The 18781-nt window shown below is 44.9% G+C and overlaps 1 long non-coding RNA gene across 1 annotated transcript; it reads right to left on the bottom strand.

The window, feature by feature from the left end:
* Window positions 1–1775: 1775 nt before the first annotated feature.
* Window positions 1776–17817, bottom strand: LOC112652274 (uncharacterized). The gene is made up of 5 exons (XR_007401667.1): window positions 17664–17817; window positions 15624–15748; window positions 3119–3262; window positions 2354–2530; window positions 1776–2262 (listed from the first exon to the last, which is right to left on the bottom strand). It is a non-coding gene; the product is annotated as an uncharacterized LOC112652274 (long non-coding RNA).
* Window positions 17818–18781: the final 964 nt, after the last annotated feature.

Here is an 18781-nt window from a genome sequence, read left to right as displayed (position 1 = left end):
GGGGCGCCTGGGGGGCTCAGCGGTTGAGCGTCTGCCTTTGGCTCAGGGTGTGACGCCGGGGTCCTGGAATGGAGCCCCACATTGGGCTCCCTGCATGGAACCTCCTTCTCCCTCTGCCTGTGTCTCTGCCTCTTTCTCTGTGTCTCTCATGAATAAATAAATAAATGAAATCTTTTACAAAATGATGATGATGCAACAAAATACTGGAGAAAAATATTGGCTAGTATTTATCTCATCTTTGCATAAGGAAAATCTTCCTAAGCAAAAAAAGCAACAGAAGAAATCCTAATGGGAATCTCACTAGATATGGCCACACATTTTAAACATAGCAAAAAAAAAAAAAAAAGCACTGAAAAAAAATGCAAATTATAAAATGAAAAAAAAAACTTGAAACATACATAAAATCAAGAGCTCATATTAATGTATGAAACAGTTTTACAAAAAATTTTTAAAGATTTTATTTATTTGTTCTTGAGAGACATGGAGGGAGAGAGGCAGAGACACAGGGAGCCCGATGCGGGACTTGATCCTGGGACCCCGGGGTCATATCCTGAGCCAAAGGCAGGCGCTCAACCACTGAGCCACCCAGGTGTGTCCCAGTTTTACAATTTAATGAGAAAAAAACAACACAGTGGGGGGAAAAAGGCAAATGAAATGAATAGACACAGAAGATCACAGAAAGGAATGCAAATCACTAATATACTTACTAAAAAAATATTCACACTCACTAGTAACCAAAGAAATAAAACAGTTAGATGCCACTTTCTCACTACTGGAAAAGATTGAAATAAATATAATGCTATTTTGGCAAAGACACTATCAACTAGACACTCTACTTTCTCTAGAAGAAAACTTGGTAGATAACAACAGCCCTAAGAACGTGCAGCTCCTTTGATCCAGCAATTCTATTTCTAGGTATTTAGTATAAGGAAACAATACGAACATTTTCTTTAATGTTCTTCAATGATAAGAGTCCAAGACCTATTTAGAGGAATAATGATGGGGCGCCTGGGTGGCTCAGTGGGTTAAGTGTCCACCTTTGCCTCAGGTCATGATCCCGGGGTCCTGGGATGGAGCCCCACATCGGGCTCCCTGCTCTGCGGGGAGTCTGCTTCTCCCTCTGCCCCTCCCATGCTTGTGCTCTCTCAAATAAATAAATCTTTAAAAAAACAAAAAGGAATAATGATAAGGGAGAAATTCCTGTGATAAAATCTTAAGTGATAAAACAAGTTGAAAAGCAATAAACACACACATACGTTTATATTCTACTAAATACAATAAATATATAAATTTAGAGGGAGCTTCTCTAATGTATAGTATACTGGAGCAGTAGCAGTAAAAGTGATTTTTAGGGCACCTGGGTGACTTTTTTGGTAAGTGCCTGACTCTTGGTTTTGGCTCAGATGATCTCAAGGCTGTGAGATCCAGCCCCCCTCCCCCAGTTGGGCTCATGCTCGGCAGGGAGTCCACTTGAGATTCTCTCTCTGCCCCTCCCCATTCTCACACTTGCGCATATTCTCTCAAATAAAATGTTTTTTAAAAAGCGACTTTTAGTTTTTTCTCCTATGTTTTATTTTTACCGTGTTTCTGAATTTCTGCCAGAATAGTATTTTATAATCAGAAAAATACAAATGTTATTTTTTAAAGTATCAGATCCAGAGGAAAAATTAATTCCACAAGTGTCAAAGGGTAAGTCATTTTAATCAACCTCTAGGCCATTGGTTGATAAAGAAAAACAAGACAGGGATAATTTGCAATAGAAAAAGGATATGCTATTTGTTAAATAGTACAAGTTTTATTTCACTAGTAGTTACATAAACACAAAACTTAAGATCAAATAGACAAAGATCCTCAGAGTAACAACATTTAATGCTGAAATGCAACGGAAGAAGCACTGGAACACCTTTGATGGTGGTGAAGTATTTGATATAGCTTCTGGGGAAAGCAATTGGATGATGCAATTCTGCTTCTGGAAATTTTTTAAAATTAGAATTATTTCAAGTGAATGCCAGCAACCCTACCTCACATGGGTTTAAGGCCAAAAAGGACATTTATTGACGCATGAAAATGAAAAGTGTCCAGGTGTGGCTGCCTGCCAAGTTAAAATGAGGACTCAGTTTCTCTCCATTTCTCAGCTCTGCTTTCCTCTATTGTTATCTTCATGGTCACGGATACTTTCTCCATAGGGAGGCTCAGCATAGGGGAAATTGCCCATTCCCCTGGTATCTGAAACTAGAGCTTTCCTGTGAAATCTTTCGCAACCTGGAACGCCATGAAGGGAAGAAGAAAAAATTTTGAGCCTTCCTAGACATCTCCCCCCAACCAAGTACTCTCTCCTGGGCTTTCCTGATACCTTAGGACACATCTTGCTGACAGATGCACGTTGTGAATGGAGACAAAGCAGAGATGCTCACAGACGCAGGTCAAAGCCACGGAGGTTTGCTTGCTGAGATGCTCAAGCCTAGTTCTGGGAAGGAGCTTGGCAGGGCGCCCCTCACTGCTGGAGGAGAGCAGCTTCTAGCACAACTCACTGCGAAACAAACCCCGAAGGCTATTTTAGCCTTTGCCTTTTATTGTAAAAGTGAAAACCCTCTTTAGATGTCTTTTGAAACAAGTGCTAATGTAGATCTTTCTTAAAAGTGAAGTGGCCAAATGCAAACTTTGGAATAGCGAGGGATTCCCATATATCCTACCACTCTCAGCCACCCATGGGGAGAAAATGCCTACTTTCCAATAATTCCCAGAACAGTCTTGGGATGAATTTGGCCTGTGACCTTCCCCATGTGTTTTCTAACACATCAAATTTCAGTCATCTTTGTCGAAGTACCATCTCGTGGCTCTTGAATCACATGATTGAACTGCACACTTCGGAGTGATCACCAAAAAGCCATCAGGAGAGATTTGATTTAATCCAGATTCTCCCTTTTTTGCATTATCTCCAAGTCTACACCAGGGAAGCCCTCAGCTTCCCACACATCCCTTCAATGACTTAACAAGAATGTGCTTTGTACCGATAGATTGTCCTCTTTTCTTTTTTTTTCTGCTCATCATCTCTTCTTTAACCTGTCCCATCCTTGTTTTTACCTCTGCTTTAAATTTCCTGTCCCTACCAACTAACCTGAAAGGTGAGAGGTCCGCTGCTTTCTTGAAGTTGTAACATTTTAACGTGTTCTGGATGCACGAAAGACTGTCCCGAGGACATGGCAGAGCGATCTTTGTAGGGCATAAGGCTTGTATCGGGAGGCATTTGTCATCTGATAACCTGCAAAGGAAGAAACAATATCTACAAAGCTCGAGCAGGATATTAAACTGAGAATTTATTTGATCTAAACATGAAAAATATCTCCAGATGTTTTTCAAGTCTCCCAACTGAAAAATTGCCTCTTGTTAAGTTACCAAACAATACAATAAATAGGAACAATGGTATTTTTTTTTTTAAAGAAGTTCTATTTAAAAAGAAGAAGAAAGAAGAAGGAGTTGTTTTTTTTAAATTAGATTCCACTAATTGGTTTGGATTTGGGTGGTTTTTTTTTTTTTATTTACAACACCCCATACAAAGCAGACAAACCATTAACATTTTTAATTTAAGAAATATTATTTTGAAAGAGTCGTTAAAGGTGGATTTCTCTTGGAATAATTTAAAACCTCTTGCCCATTGAAGGAAAAGTAAGATACAAACAGAGAGGGAGACAAATCATAAGAGACTCTTAACTCTAGGAAACAAACTGAGGGGTGCTGGAGGGGATAACTGGGTGATGGGCATGAAGGCGGGCAGGTGATGTAACGAGCACTGGGTGTTATATGCAACCGATGAATCACTAAATTCTACCCTTGAAATCAATAATACACTATATGTTAACTAAATTGAATTAAAATTTAAAAGGAAACCTTCTTGCCCACTACACGAGAAGCAAAAAGATAAAAATCACCCCTTGCTCACTCATTTATCCTTAGTAACGATATGTGTTGGAGAATAGTAATGAATTCTGGCTTCATAGGATCCTAAGAAAGACTAGGGTCTGTTAATAATTTTATACTTCATATATTTTCTATTTCATATATTTCATTCTTTTCTTACTTTCAATATTGAATCAGTCTTGCCATTCAACAGATCGGAGAATGATTACCCATGGCCGCTGCTTACCAGTATCTGTCATTGCTGTCAATTGCCCTACTTTGTCTTGAATATTGATTGGGAGAGAGTGGATAAGGTCACGGCTTTCTCCTCCCCATCACTTCTGCAAAATCATGCTAAGAGGACTTCCTGGGGGCTGGAAGTGGGGGGATTGAAAGTTGGCACTAGACTTCCTCTTACCTGGCTACATACTTTTCCTAAAAATCCAGTATTTCAGAATACATATGACACATATATGTATATATGCAAAACGTGCATAAATATATAATTTCTTCTATTTCTCTAGACCTTTCAGAGTTGTCTGTAACTAGTAGACATGGGTCCCTACAACTCAATTCAAGCCCTGCCTATTAATCTCCCAATGTTTTACTAGACAGGATAGAGGTGAATATAGGGTGTTTCACGTTCTCAAGGACCTTGCCGCTCCACTGACATGTAGAGATGAGTGTGCAAATGCAAGACGTATTGTGATGAACTCTATAGACTCAGGTCCACACCAGATGAGAGAGATGAATTTGGCTGTGGCGCCTAAACCTAATTAACCAATGAGTACTTGATTTCCAACATGGAAAGGAAGACAAAGGATATTGTAGAGAAGGAGAACGGCTTGAACAAAGTCGTGGGAGCACATTGCTTCCCCTGGGAGCACAGGGGGAACAGAGCATTCATAAGCAGTGATGAGGCCGGGAAACGAGATGGGGCAAAGTGGGCAGTGAAGGCAAATGTTTTAGGGTCTTTACTGCCGTGTAAAGTGCTTGAGCTTTATTCTGTGATAGCAGAGACTTAGCTAAGTTTTCCATGCAGGGAAGTGACATATCCAGATTCAAGTCTCAGAAAGATGGTTTCACAAGCTCTGGGTAAATGGGTAGGAACAGCAGAAAGAATAAGGAGACAGGGACACCTGGGTGGCTCAGTGGATGAGCGTCTGGCTTTGGCTCAGGTCGTGATCCCGGGGTCCTGGGATCGAGTCCCACATCAGGCTCTCCTTGAGGAGCCTGCTTCTCCCTCTGCCTATGTCTCTGCCTCTCTCATAAATAAAGTCTTTATTAAAAAAAAAAAAAAAAAAAAAGACAGGGCAGCCCTGGTGGTGCAGCGGTTTAGCGCCGCCTGCAGCCCGGGGTGTGATCCTGGAGACCTGGGATGGAGTCCCACATCAGGCTCCCTGCATGGAGCCTGCTTCTCCCTCTGCCTGTGTTTCTGCCTCTCTCTCTCTCTCTCTCTCTCTGTGTGTGTGTCTCTATGAATAAATAAATAAAATAAAATCTTAAAAAATATATTTAAAAAAGACAGAATAAGGAGACAGTTAAGAAGGAAGCTGACTAGGGCAAAGGAAGAGAGTGGCAGCTTATGATTCAGAATTAGCATGGAAATTGAGAGGAGAAGATACATTCGTGGTGAAGGAGAGAGACAACTCAAAGCAAACTCAGGCTCTCCCTTGGAAGACTGGGCGGTTGGGCACGATATTAACTGAGATGGGGAACAGAGGCAAAAGAGCAAGTTTGAGACCCAAGTAGCAAAGGTGTCAGATGTGCTGGGTATCGAATGTTTGGAATGTCTAGTTGGAGTCTGGTATGCAAATGACCTTCCTTCTGAAGATCTGGGGAACGGAGGGACCTATGCAGTCACACCTAGGGGACTGTTACCCTTCCACTTGCTGGTTATGGGTCTGCCTTGGCAAACCGGAAATCCTTCTTGTACAGAAAATACCCAGATGGGCTGCATAAAGGATAACCAGCATCTTTTTAAAGGCACAGGCAAATCCACAAGAGAGTCAGTGAAGAACGTCCATGTACACCTGGCGGGCATTCCAGAAGGAAAGAATGTACACGAAATAGTATTTTCAAATGTAATAGTTAAGAATTTCCTAGACTTGAAGCAAGCCATGAATCCAGATCCAGGCAGTGTCATGAGTCTTAAAACGGATAAAGAGAAATAAGTCTAAACCTGGACACACATCAACTTTTGGCTTTACTACTCATTTCTAAGATAAACTGGATAATCTGAATGAACATCAGGTATGAGGGAGGCAAAAATGAAACAGATGGCTTCTGCGGAGTAGGGCCTCCTGTCCACCACGCACTTCTGCTCTGTAGTCCTTCTAGAGACTCCCTTAGGTTCCTTTACTTTGGTCAGATCCTTAAATGTTGCTGCTCCTAGGATTCAGTCACGGGCTCCTTCTTCTCACTCTGCACATTCTTAGGTGATTTCACTAACTCACTTGGCTTTAGCCACGAACTGCAGACACTGACTCATGAAATTCTTTTTGTTCTTTTTTAAGATTTTACCTATTTGAGAGAGTGAGAGAGCATGAGCAGGGCTGGGGGGCTGGGGGTCAGAGAGAGAGGGGGAGGGAGAAGCAGACTCCCCGCTGAGCGGGGCTTGATCCCAGCACCCTGGGACCATGACCTGAGCCCAAGGTACCTGCTTAACGGACTGAGCCATCCAGGCGCCCTTGACTCACGAGTTCCTATTTCCAACCCCAAATGTCATCTGAGGCCTACGCCGGCCCAGGCACTGCACACACGACCTAAAGCAGCTCGTTCCTTGCACCCCAATCCAGTGCCTCTTGGCCTTTACCTTGGTTCATGGCGCTGCTATCAGGGATCCCTCCCCCTACATACATGCTTCTGGGGCTGGGATATCCAGGCCTTTCCGGCATCGGGACACATCCAGTCCATCCCTTAAAATTCGCTTCCAGTGTCTCTTTCCCTTTAGCTTGTCTTCTGTTCCCCTGGAGCCAGGTGCTGTCTGCCTCAGTTTCCCAGGTCACCATTTGGGACTCACTCGCACCTGCAAATAATTCTTGAAGTCGGGCTCCCCGGGGAGCGATGGGGTGTGAGTGGGGGGGGCCGGGCTGCGGGCCCTGGGGTGGCGGCCTGGCCTGTGGTGCCTGGGGGGCCCGGGGGGCGGCCTGGGGTCACACTGTGGCCGGGCCAGGATGTGGGCATCTCCCAGCAGCGGCAGGTGCGTCCCCGCTGCAGGTGACCTGGGGCGACCCCGAGCCGGGCTGCAACGGCTGGAATACTAAGTGGCGCTGGGTTTCTGCAGCGAGCGGAGCTGCCTGAGTCACGGCCGCCGTGGGAGCCTTTTAACAGAATTAAAACCTCCGTGGGGGAGGCCGGGGGGGAGGACACACGAGGCCGGGGGAGGGCAGGCGGCAAGGGCGGCGGGGACCCGGGGGCCCCACTGCGCCTTCGTGCCAGCGGGAGAGCAGAGCCGAAGGTGCCAGGGCTCCACAGCTGCGGCTTAAAATGGTCTAAAATTTGCCTCCCTCTTTGAATTGGAAAATAAAATAAAATACAAATTTTCTAGACAATATATACACAGTAAATCAAAAGGGGCGGTGGGGCAACTACACACAGGCCACGTCCCCAGAGGGCCGCTGCCCCAGACCAGTGACCTCTTGTCGCTTCCTATTTCCAAACCCATGAATTACTTTCCTCAATTACTTTTTTCAAGGCCGGAGCTCTGCGGTCTCTCCCCGAGGGGGAGATTCCTGATGCGACCCTGCTGTGAATGGAAAGTGATCAGTGACAAAGTCCTGCGGCCTCTTGGGGGAATCAGCCTAAATCATCCTCTGGGCTACAGGAAAACTGGAAGCGGGGAAACCTTCAGGGCAGGTTAAAGCCCCGCAGAGCACCTCGCACTCTACATTTACTCAAAGGAGGATTTCCAGTGTCACCTTGAGCAAGAGGGGAAAAGAAGGATCTAAAAACCCTAGTGAGTGAGACAGCTTTCTTGGGTTGGCTCCACTACGAATGGAAGGATTGGGGCCTCTGAGGGGCTCAGGGCTGAGAGGCTGCCTTTGACCCAGGGCATGACCCCAGGGTCAAGTCCTGCATCTGGCTCCCTGCATGGAGCCTGCTTCTCCCTCTGCCTGGGTCTCGGCCTCTCTCTGTGTCTCTCATGAATAAATATTTTTTTTTATATAAAAAAGGAAGGACTAACTTGTCTCACTGCCTTCCAGATCCCAGGTACAGAGGTAAGAAGAGATCTCACAGACAAGTGTAAAGGATCAGAGAGAGCCCCACATCAGGGCACCGAAGAGCCAAAGGCAGGAAGAACAACAGGACCCCAGGAGGGATCAGAGGCAGACACTGAATGTCAAGAATATGCTTTTCTCTCCACTTCTTTTCCTACTTCCAGGGCAAAGGCACAGGGCCTGCGCAGACACAGAACCACGGAAGGCCTGCTACGTTTAGGTAGGAGGGGACTGGGCTCTTGGAGCCCTGGAGGAGTTGAGGGAGGAATGACAAGAGGCAAGAGGGTTCAACAGGGGTGAGCGGATTGGTCTTCATTCTGTAGGCTGGGAGGGATGAGCTGCTAAGCAAAGAGGGTGATATTTCTAAGGCAGCGACAGGGAGGCCAGCCCAAATCCGTGACTCTTGGCCCTTTTCCACCATGACAACCATGTTCATGTCTTCCGAATTCCCACGCATAACTAATACAGGGGTTTCCAACCTCAAGAAAGCAGAATGAAATGCAAGCAAGAGCGTGACTTGAATCCACTCCTGTTATTTTAAACTAAACCTATCACAAACTTTGGCACTTCAGTTATTACTAAATTATGTGCAGTGCACCTCATAATTGATCATGAAAGAGGCATGATGCCATGCCTCAGCACTACTAGACCAAAGGTGGTCATCTGTGCTCCACAGACACCTGGGGGTTCACAGGAGATATCTTGGGGACTGGAGGGAAGCTAAGAGGACAGAGCTCTGACACCTGCCCCCCCAACCCCAAAGCCCACATTTCAACCAGAGGAAGCATATTTTTATCTTATTAGTGTAGGCCTTTCACCAAAATCTTATTTCAATAAGATATTCCGCTCCTTGAAAAAGATGGCTTGAAATGGATAGAAGATGAGAGAGATTGGAGGCAGGTAAATCAAATAAATAATTGTTATAGTCTGGGTGCAAAATACTGCAATTAGCTCAACTATAACTAGTTGGATGGATAAATTAAGGCTCATAACAGAATCACAATGCTCAAGATCTAAGGTATTTCCATAGTATATATAACAGGAAACTATACTAATTTATTGTGGCATGTGATGGGGTACAAATAAATAAATAAAATATATCGTAACAGTGCTTCTCAGACTTTAATGTATACAGTCATCACTTGGGGATCTTATTAAGATGGAGGTTCTGATCCACAAAGTCTGGGGCAGGGCTGAGGTTCTACATTTCTAGCAAGTTCCCAGGAGACGTGTACTCCAAGGACCACACTTTGAGTAGCTAGGCATCACAGAATCCTAAATATTTTTTTTCAAGATTTTATTTATTCATGAGAGACACAGAGAGAGAGGCTGAGACCCAGGCAGAGGGAGAAGCAGGGAGCCTGGTGCGGGACTCCATCCCAGGACCACACCCTGAGCTGAAGGCAGACGCTCAACCATGGAGCCACCTAGGTGCCCCTGGAATCCTACAAATAATTTTAAGATTTCAAAAAATGTCCCTAGCCCAATGAAAGAGCAGTAGCTCTGAAGTCCAAGATCCTTAGATTTAAGTCCAGAATTCACCACTTACACACCATACCCGACCTCTCAGCCCATCTCCTCATCTCACCATTGTACCTTCTAACTGGTGAGCTGTTGTGGGGATTAAGAAATACCACAATATAAGGTATCAGCACAATGCCCAGCTCATAGCAACAACTTAGTAAATATTAGATTATTATTTTCCAAAAGCCAATTTTATAAGAGTGATCCACAAATCACCTTTATCAGAACCACCGTGGTGCTAGTTTAAAATGCTGACACCTGGACCCTGCGTCAAATCTGTTTAACCTGAAACTCTGAGGGAGGATGGACATTTTTAACCAATCTCCTCGGGCACCACAGCCTAAGGACCACTGCTGGCAGCTACGTGCATGCACGGCTCGCATGACCAAGCCACCTCTGAAGGACATTTATTTAGCGTGCAGAGCCAAACCTTGGCTCACACCATGACCTGGCTTCCTGTAGCAGGTGAGAGGCAGCATGGTCATTGGGCTACAGAGATTATAACTTTTTCTTTAAGATTTTAATTTATTTATTTGAGAGAGAGAGAGAGAGCATATCAGAGGGAGAGGGAGAAGCAGATGCCCTGCCCAGAAGGGAGCGCACCTCAGGGCTGGACCCCAGGACCCAGAGATCATGACCTGAGGCAAAGGCAGATGCTTAACCAGCTGAGCCACCCAGACACCCGAGATTATAACATTTTTAGAATCAAAGAAGACACCTACGTCCTGCTTCACTGTATTCTTTACCCAGTAAGAAGCTCAGTCCCAGGACCTTGAGCCTCCTTCCTTCCCCAGCTGTCATGCAGGTTTCTGGCCAAAATAAGAGCGACTGCAGCTTTTCAAACCAATTCTGGGCAAAGCTGACCCTGGACTGAATATCAAAGTTGGCCCAAGTTGTTTATTTTTGAGGCCTGTCTTCTTTGCTGTCCACCCCCCATCCTTTTTAGACCCACCTTCTCTTCTAACTCCCTGGCACCTGTGCCACCTACTCCTCACGTGCCTGCTGCAGCGCTTCTCTCCCTCATCTACAATCTCACCCTTCCTTCCTACCTTGCAAACTATTTTGGCAAGGTGTAGGGATAGGTGGGGGGGGGGGCATCCTTTAGAAGAAAATGGTGGGCCAAACCAAGTTCCATCTGGAAGGGGACCAAAGCTAGCACTACTTACAGGCCAAGCCGGGACTTTCTTTAGGAAGCAAGGTCAGATCTGCTCTAACACATGACTGCATGACCATTGAGGTCCCCAGAACCTCAGGGTATAACTTAGACAACTTTAGCCCTAGAAAAAGGCAGATATGACTAGTTGTCATAGATAAATCTCAAAAATGGTTCACAAGAATATCCATTTTTGATCAAGTGAACTTTTCAATGAACCTGTGGGGGCCAATTATTCATTTTCTAAAATCTCTTGTGTCTGTACCTCTTAGGCAGTCAACAAATTACTCATTAGATATCTGTCACGTGGCAGGCTTAATTTAGTTTCTGGGGATGCTACCACAGAGACTGCATTTATATATCTATTTTTTAAACACATAAATAAGTTAATTTTAGGTGATTATAGAACCATATGCTGTAATACATGCTATGAAGAAGAGAAAATAGAATAACGTGCTACGTGGGGGGGCGGGGGAGTTAGGGGAGACTTCTCTCCAGAAGTAGCATTCAAGTTGAGATGTACACAAGGGGAACGTGGTAGTCATGTACACATCTGGGGGAACAACATTCCAAGCAAGACAGCAGCACAAAGACCTTGGGATAAGAAAAACTTGGCATGTTTTCAGGGGCAGAATGAAGGCACCAACACATGTTTACATTAAATATGTGAACATCAGTGGGGCGTCTGGGTGGCTTAGTTGGTTGAGCATCTGGCTCTTGGTTTAAGCTCAGGTCATGATCTCAGGGTCGTGAGATTGAGCCCCAGGTCAGGCTCCCACGCAGCTTAGAGTCTGCTTGTCCCTCTCCCTCCCCTTCTACCCCTCCCCCTGCTTGTGCTCATGTGTGTACTCTCTCTCTCCTTCCAAAATAACTAACTAAATAAAACCTTTTAAAAAAAAAGTAGTCTTCAATAAAGAAATAAATAGACAGCAAATATCTAGCAGACATGATTGGAAGCCTCAGTAGAATTTGAGCTATGGCATTAGCACATTATCAATTACTTTCCTTTTTTTTTTTTAAGATCTATTTATTTATTTCAGAGAGAGAGGGAGTGAGAGAGTGGGGGTGGGGGAGCCATTGGAGAGGGAGAAAGAGGATCTCAAGCAGACTCCCTGCTGAGTGTAAAGCCCAACAAGGGGTTCCATCTCACAATCCTGAGATAAGGACCTGAGCTGAAATCAAGCGTTGGGAGACACCTGGGTGGTCCAGCAGTTGGGCATCTGCCTTCAGCTCAGGGCGTGATCCTGGGGTCCCGAGATCGAGTCCTACATCGGGCTCCCTGCATGGAGCCTGCTTCTCCCTCTGCCTGTGTCTCTGCCCCCCTCTTTCTCTCTCTGTGTGCCTGTCATGAATAAATAAATAAAATCTTTAAAGAAAAAAAAAAGAGTTGGCTGCTTGACTGAGCCACCCAGGTGCCCCTCAATGACTTTTCTTTTAACTCAATAAGTATTAAATGTCTCCCTCTCCCTGCCCCCACCGGCCTCTAGCTGGCAGGCTTGCTGCTAAATGCAGAAGATAAGAGACGCATCTGCAAGTGTCTGCCCCGTGGAGCTCAGAACTGGTGGGGGGCGGGGGGGAAAGAATTGGTGGTGGAGACAAATACATAAGCACACAGTTAATGCCACCTTCCAAGCAGCAATGGAGTAGGAGTGTCATGAGGGGCTGTGGAGGCTTAGGGGAGGAAGGTGTCACTCCTCCAGAAGTATGGGAAGCTTTTACATAAGAGGTGACCTTTGAGTTGAGCCCTTCAAGACGAATAGGATTTAATAAGATGAATTGTTCCCAGCAATACTGTGGACTAGATATTCTGAAAAATCCTCCAGTTACAAAACACTGAACTGCTGAATTAAATACAATAAATATCCTTTGAAAACCAGGAAAGTATGAACTAATGCCAAAGCCCTGTGTTGTCTTGAGGGTGTCTGTCAGTACCAGGAACCCAGAGTCCTGGAGGACGATGGGGTGGGGACACGTAGAGGACAGGACACAAGAGACAGAGACTCAGACACTGGACATGAGACACCCGACAAAAAGTCTGGGGTCCTGAAGGGTCACCCACATCTTCTTAAGAGGGACAGGAGAGAAAGCTATTGACCCCTTAGCAAAGGCAAAGCATGTCAAGACTAACTTGACTGTTTCCATCTAGGTTCTGAGGACAGGAATAAAAAAAGATATATCTCCTGAGAGACTTCATTACCACAGGTGACCCTTCTCTCACTCAAGTCAGGGTCTGATTACACCACTGACTCCACAGAATCTCCCAAGGCTCACCAAGAGCGAGTGGCACCATGTGCTTCAGAACAATAGTGTAAAGGATGGGCTAAAATGAGGATTATTCTTTTTATTTTTTTTTGAAGATTTTATTTATTTTTTCATGAGGACACAGAGAGAGAGAGAGAGAGGCAGAGACACAGGCAGAGGGATAAGTAGGCTCCATGCAGGGAGCCCAATGTGGGACTTGATCCTGGGTCTCCAGGATCATGCCCTGGGCCAAAAGCAGACACCCAACTGCTGAGCCCCCCAGGTGTCCCAAAATGAGGATTGTTCATGGAGCAGTTAGGTCCGCCCTGAAAGTCTGGACATTGCTCAGTATGTAAATTATATTTCGATAAAGATGTTTTTTTCCAAAGAAGAAAGGGGGGAGCAGGATGAAGGGAAGGAGGATGAGGAATTAAATATCCAGACTTATGTCTCTAGACAACCTCCCCTCGACCACTGGTTTCCTCCCTGGAGAGGATAAAAGATTCTCTGTACTAGATTTCTCTCTCTGTGTGCCTGTCATGAATAAATAAATAAAATCTTTAAAGAAAAAAAAAGAGTTGGCTGCTTGACTGAGCCACCCAGGTGCCCCTCAATGACTTTCTTTTTTTTTTTTTTTTTTTTTTTTTTTTTTTTTATTTTTTTTTTTTTTTTAATGACTTTTCTTTTAACTAGTTTATGTCTCTAGACAACCTAGTTTATGTCTCTAGACAACCTCCCCTCGACCACTGGTTTCCTCCCTGGAGAGGATAAAAGATTCTCTGTACTAGGAATACCAGACATACCTGAGGGCACAAATACAATAAATAAAAATAATAAGTGAATGTGTGCCCATGAGATACACATGTGACTGGCCACCCTAGCCTTCAGTCCCCTATTTGGTTCCCAAAACTTGGCAGCTAGAGTGAAAGCAGGACACAGGAGTCTCCCTAATAAAATGGCAGATCCCAGATCACCCTGAAGGCTGTTCAGAGCTTCTATTCAGGAGGTTAGTCTCCCTCTCTTAAGAATGAACACACAACCAAGGGTGCTTGGGTGGCTCAGTCAGTTGAGCATCCAACTCTAGATCTCAGCTTGGGTCTTGATCTCAGGGTGGTGGGTTTGAGCCCTGCATTGGGCTCCATATTGGGTATGGAGCCTACTTAAAAAAAAAAAAAAGAATGAATAAATGAATGCATGAATGAATGCACAAAGATTACTAGACAACCATGGAAAACTTCCATTGTGGAAGATCAAGACCCGCACAAACTAAAAAGCACACAAGCGAGCAACCTACAAAAATAGAGACCCAGCAAGGGAAATGAAACTTTTTAAAGTTAAAAAAGACCCTTTCAGACATAGGTATTGCAATTGCAAAATAAGAATAGGATGCCACAAAAAGGAACATTTAGAAAACAACAATAAGAAGAGGCCTCAAAAATTTTAATTATGACACCAGAAATGAAACAATCATGGAATTGGATCATAAAGTTAACATTTTCTACAAAATAAAGCAAAAATAGAGGCAGAACATTGGAAAGATTACAAAAATTAAAGGACATCTTAGTTCAGGAACTATAAAAAGGTACCAAACTGACAGGGTGGCTTTGAAACAACGGAAATGTGTCTCATAGCTCAAAAGGCTGGATGTCCGAGATCACGGTACCAGCACCGTCAGCTTTGAAGAGCTCTCTTCAGGGTGGCAGACATATAGTTATATCCTCACATGGCGCAAAGAGAGCAAACTAGTCTCTAGCCTCATCCTACAAGAGCGCTAATCCCATTCATGAAGGCCCCACCCTCATGACCTACCAAGGGCCCCAACCTCCTAATACCATTGCCTTAGATTAGATCGGATGTTAGCCTATGAATTGTGTGTGTGTGTGTGTGTGTGTGTGTGTGTGTGTGTTGGGGGGCGGCACACAAACATTCAGTCCATAACAGAAGGCCAGTCCCCAAGGTACAATATTTACTACACATTCCTGGAAGGACAGAGAAAACTGAGCAAAGTAAATCATTAGTGCAGGTTTTCAAGGACATTTCTCAGAATCTAAGGATGGGATTTGCAGACTGAAAGGTCACACTGATGAAGCCCAGTCCAATGGATGAAACAGATCCACACTGAAGCACATTATTATGAAATCTCACAAAACTAGCATCAAAGTTGATTAGCTTTCACAGAAAGAGAAAGTAAAAACAATAACTACCCTGATCGTATATAAAGGATTAGGCATCCAAATGGCTTTGGACTCAACAGTAATACTGGAAGCAAGAAATCAACAAAGCATTTAGGTTTCCAGTAAAGGCAGGCTAGGAAACTTTGCTATCTCCCTGTTGAAAACAGTGAAAAACACTGGATAAAATACATTTTTTCAAGATAAAAATACCTCAAAGGCCTTCAAGACACTGACAGTTGGGAATTCTCAGGACTAGAGCTTGTAACCAGAGAGGCAAGGGGAACACCAGAGCAGTAATGGCAAGCCTGAGCTAGACTTGCCCTCCCCCTCCCCTGCACCCCAGAGAACTGTGGGGAGGACCACCTTGGTGCTGCCGTGGGGAGTAGGAAGGGAAGAAAAGGGAAAGAAGCTAACCTGGGGAAGTTGTGCCCACAGAGGGTCTTCTCATGAAATTGTGTTCAGTGCATACGTAACCTGGGTGGGGCAGGAACTCTCAAACTGTGATGTGGTTCTTTCTTCCTGACAATATCCTTAGGTACCTGGAAGAAACAAATGGAAAGCTCTTTAGGAAGGCACACTCAGCCTTCCTGGATTTTTTTCTCAAGGTAATATCTGGCAGCCAGCAGACATGCACCAGAAAACCTGAATCTAAATGACCACAGATATTGGAATGATCAGTTATGAACTTTAAACAAGTAGGCCTACCAAGTTTAAAGGGCTAAAGAATTAAAAATATCTTTAGGAAACAAGGAATTGTGAGAAAGAGCAGTTTTGAAAAAGAATTAAAGATCATTTCCAGAAATGAAAAATACATGAAATAATAATTAAAAAAGAAAAAAGGTAGGAAAGCTCAGGAGGAAAATAATGGCTAAACTGAAATTCTATACCTTGCTAAACTATTATTGATAAATTACCAGGTTAGGATAAAGAGGTTTTTGATAGGCAAACTTTGAAAAACCCTGCCTCCCATGGACCTTTTCTGATGAAATCACTGGAGGATGCGACCCATTAAAATCACATAGTAAACCAGTAAGACACAGAAAACAAAAAATCCAACATAGGAGAGAGGCAAAGGGAATTTCAAGGAGGAAACTGAAAAAGAGGTACCAGTACAAATAGAAGGGAAAGCTGTCTATAGGGGAGTGTAGGATTCGAGGACACATTGAGAAGAGCTGTCATCATCAAGATTGCTGCCATCATTCTAGACTCTTCCCCATCCCACCCCCTTTTTTTTTTTACCTGAAGACAAAATGTCTGCTCATATTCTTATATGGACGTGACCTTTCTTAAGTGTTGCTGCAAAACTTCCTGTTTTCCCTTCCATGTCTGGTTCCTTGGATCATCTAAGATGCTCATTTATTCCAAGATATTTTGACTTACCCCTAAGAGCTGAAGTTAGGTCATGATTTTAAAGATTTTATGTATTCATTTGAGAGTGAGAGAATGTGAGTGGACACACGTGGGGACAGGGGTAGAGGCAGAAGGAGAAGCAGACTCCCCACTGAGCTGGGAGCCAGATGTGGGGCTCCATCCCAGACCCTGGGATCCTGATCTGAGCTGAAAGCTTAACCGATTGAGCCACCCAGGTGCCCCAGGCCATATGATTTTAGAAGAAATGCAGAACTTTCAACTCCCTTTGATACTACTTTTTATGACAATCTCTATGTTCAATCCAGCCCCAGCCCGAGGCCCTAACTGTGGTCAGTCTGCTGTTGTCCAGAACTTACTCTTCTCCTAAAAGTTCCCAGAACCCAATCAGTTTCCCAACATCAAACTGAGTAAAACACCTGCGCGCTACCCGTGAGTGCCAAGCTCCCACGTGAGAATGTACAATGAAGAAAACAGCCCTCACGGGAACCTTAGAATCAGTGACACAACACACAGTGGACTCGTGAGATCTAACGACATCCAAGCCTGCCAGCCTTGGCGCCTGTCCCACCACCCTCCGTCCTTCTGACTCCTCCTAATTGGTTTTAGAGGTGATCTGAGACCTCTGTATCACTATGTATCACTTTGTTTACAATGTTGGATTTGGGGACATAAACAAATTTTTCTCTATCAACTCCAGCTGGAACATGTATTGAGAGGCTGCACCGCGTGATGTGGGGGGAGTGAAGCTGGGGGGGGGGGTGTCTGCTAACAAGAAGGTATCACCAGAGAGAGGTCTGCTAGTGGCCCTGTAGCCCGACTCTCTGGGATGTCACCCAGAGAGTGAATGCCAAGCGCGCCACAGGAGGCCTACTGTCACTGTGTTCCTGGGAATCTCTGCCATCAAACTGAGGGCTACTTCGGTGAGAGAGAAGGGGTGCTTCATAAAAAATTCAGGGGTGGAAACCCTTTTGGGTCCCCTCCCTCTTTGGGAGCTTGCTATGCCATCGCTCCATAAACCCAGTCTTGCTGCCCCCCCTCAAAAAAAAAAAATTCAAGCTCTCCATCGGTTGTTGGAAAACATACCCTGAGGGGCACCTGGGATTGAGTGCCTGCCTTCGGCCCAGGGCGTGCCCCCGGGGTCCTGGGATCAAGTCCCTCCCCCGAAGGGAGCCTGCTTCTCCCTCTGCCTGTGTCTCTGCCTCTCTCTGGGTCTCAGATGAATAAAGTCTTAAAAAAACCCTACTGTGAAAGGATGGTTTCCCCCTCTTGTCTGATTGGCTGCTTAGAAGTTGATGATTCAAATAGTTCCAGGAAATAAGGCTCATGATACAGCCTGTGCTAATGTTTGTCACAGCATTCTGTTGTCTCCGGGTGACCGAGGGCACTCAGCAGCGTGCCAAAGCCAGGAGGACCGAGCACCAGCACCAACGCACCAGCTCCTTCTGTGGGGCCCACGCCCTCGGAAGACATTCGGCCAAGAAATTCTACTGCAGTCGTCAGTGACTTAATGGGGCCCCAACCCACGCAATTTGCGCACCATTATTATGCTTCAGCTGGGAGTTTGCAGGGAAAACAGTTCCAGGTGAATCTGTTTCCATCTATACTTTCAGGGGTTAGAGTGATTACACAACCGAATTGGATCATTATTGGCTAATTGACACCCCGCTATTTTAAAGAACGGAAAGGACTATGCCACTATTTAAGTCGTTTTAAGTTGAGATGAAATAAAATATCTCTTCTGGATGTTTTCCTTCAAGTCTTTCATCAAAATTATGAAATGTTCACTTTGCTGTTTCATAAAAACCCCACAATAATGCGTTATTTCAAAGGGAAGACTTGTTTTCTTAAGGCAAGACCAGCAAGTGGAGGCTGATGATGCTGATCACCAATTCTGAGGCAGTGGGGGTCCCCGCATCACCCAGTGACCCTCCAACCCCAGCTGGGGGTTCCACACTTGCACTCACTTCTGACGCCCTCTACCTCAAATAGGGTCAAATTCCCCAGATGGCCCTGTGAGGCTGCACCCCCACTTTCCCCACCTCACGTCCGATCTTCAGTCCCAGGGGTCACCCGGGCTTCTGGCCAACTGCCTACCCCCCATTGGAGGTTCCAACCACCCCTTCTCCAGGTTTGATTACGTTGCTAGAGCAGCTCACAGAACTCAAAAAAGGAAAACAAACAAGAACAACCCATTTTACTTA

The sequence above is a fragment of the Canis lupus genome, chromosome 13 (genome assembly GCF_003254725.2).
Source record: "Canis lupus dingo isolate Sandy chromosome 13, ASM325472v2, whole genome shotgun sequence".
In the NCBI taxonomy this organism is placed as follows: Eukaryota; Metazoa; Chordata; class Mammalia; order Carnivora; family Canidae; genus Canis; species Canis lupus.
The sequence above is the reverse complement of the archived record's forward strand: the minus strand, read 5'-3'. Positions and strand labels throughout refer to the sequence as shown.